The sequence below is a fragment of the Gossypium arboreum genome, chromosome 13, assembly GCF_025698485.1.
Source record: "Gossypium arboreum isolate Shixiya-1 chromosome 13, ASM2569848v2, whole genome shotgun sequence".
Lineage (NCBI taxonomy): Eukaryota > Viridiplantae > Streptophyta > Magnoliopsida > Malvales > Malvaceae > Gossypium > Gossypium arboreum.
Window position 1 is genome coordinate 19201275 of NC_069082.1, and position 1983 is coordinate 19203257.

Genomic DNA, 1983 nt, shown 5'->3' on the forward strand with positions numbered 1-1983 from the left:
GTGGATATATGAGTCTAGTTTCAGGAAAAATTTACGAAACTGATTTTGGAGTTTTGGAACTCAAGATATGATTTTTAAGGTGACAGTGACGCAATTAGCCAGCTTGTCTGGAAATTTTTAAAATGGACTGAGAAAATAAATAAATTAAGTCTGTTAGCACCTCGTGTTCGACTCCGACAACGATCTCGGGTACAGGGTGTTACAAGGACCATCCCAATCTTAAGTGGGGAGGTAATCAATGGGGCAATTTTTTACTCAAAATCAACAGAATCCTCTTTATCAACCCTCACATATGCAAAAATCTCAATAGTACAAAAGGCACCCTATGAGTACAAACCACATTTCATGTGAGCAACGTATGGATAAGATAGAAGGGGAGATGCAATCAATGCGTATTAAGATCTGACAAGTGCAGAATAAGTGCACCCAAACAAACATATAGTTGGCTGACATCTGGGCATATCTTAGCCAAATGATAGGTACGATGCAGAGGCAAGTTGACATAGGCATCCTAAGTAACATTGAGAATAACCCTCGGAGAGATGCGAAAAGCACGTGAAAGGTATTACGCTCTGTTCGGGTACAGTCTTAAAAAACCCGAATGTCCTAGATCCGAATGAGTTAAATGAAGAACATGTGGATAATTCCTTAAATGCTGAAGAGCCATAAGAAACCGAAGAGGTAGCTGAATTGGAAACATAATTGAGCATTGATCCGACTTTCAAAAGCATACCATTCACTTGAGGCTTGAAGACAATCGAAAAAGGGATGAAGCTAAATCTGTAAGTTTCCTTAAATTATTTAGGTCTTTAAATGTTAATTTACCCCTACTGGATCTAATAAAAAAATCCAAAATATGCCAAAACTTTAAAAGAGATTATGTCTAGGCATAGGAAAATGAAGAAAGGGGAACAAATAAATGTTAATGCCTTATGCAGTGCTACTATTACTAAAAAGATGCCCTTAAATTAAAACATCCAGGTAGCTTTATAATTCTAATAGAGATAGGGGATATGAACTTTGGTAAAACCCTATGCAATTCAAGGGCCAATATAAATTTATTACTCTTATCTACTTACAAAAAACTTGGATCAAGAGAACTAAAGAGCACTTCAATAACACTGTAATTGGTCGATATGTCTTTGGTACACCCTAAAGGTTTATTCGAAGATTTATTGGTCAAACTGAGACAACTTATAATTCTAGTGGATTTCGTTTTCCTCGAATTTAAGAAAGATCACTAGATTCCCATCCTGTTGAGAAGACCGTTTTTGCCACATCCAAACCCATTATCATTTTAGAGAAAAATGAAATAATAATGAAAATCGAAGGGGAAGTAAATGTGTTTAAATGCGATAATCCTTCCAAGGATAAGGAACCGATAAGGTAGTTAGTGGAAAGTTGTCAGCTATTATTTTATCGTACCACTAACAATCTTTATCAAAGGTATACTTGTTGTCTTATGTGTGCAGGAAAACATATCTATGAGAGAGAGAAAGAGAGAAATGGAAGGACTCAGGCTAGAATGACGAACACTAGACAGATCAAGATGCTTAAACTTGAGGTAGCAAGTCAATGAAGAAATCTAATGGGCTGTCGAATGAATCCAACAACAACACTTAATACTTTAATCATTGAACTTCAATATATTTTTAAAATTTTTATTTTTATTTTTCATATTTTTTAACTTAACTCAATTTTTATGTAGGAGTAGGACATAATAGTATAAGAGGTAATGTATGTCAAATACTTAGGTTTATTTAATCAACATAGGTAGGTAAGAATTGAGGATATGATAGTCTGACACCACCAAAAATTAATTTTTTCTGCAAAAATGGAGTTGTCGTCATGATATTGGGCCAACAATGTCGCAACACCATATTTCAAACCAAAATTATTAACTTTTAGGGGGAATGTTGTGACATTGAATCTCGGTGTCGCCACGTAAAACTTTTAGCTGAAACTTGGAAATTCCAAGGGTGA

General features: G+C 35.0%; 1 long non-coding RNA gene across 1 annotated transcript; it reads left to right on the forward strand.

Moving 5' to 3' along the window:
* The first annotated feature begins 351 nt into the window (after positions 1 to 351).
* LOC128286772 (uncharacterized) lies at positions 352 to 1692 on the forward strand. Its single transcript, XR_008277479.1, has 2 exons — positions 352 to 782; positions 1473 to 1692. It is a non-coding gene; the product is annotated as an uncharacterized LOC128286772 (long non-coding RNA).
* The last annotated feature ends 291 nt before the right edge of the window (positions 1693 to 1983 follow it).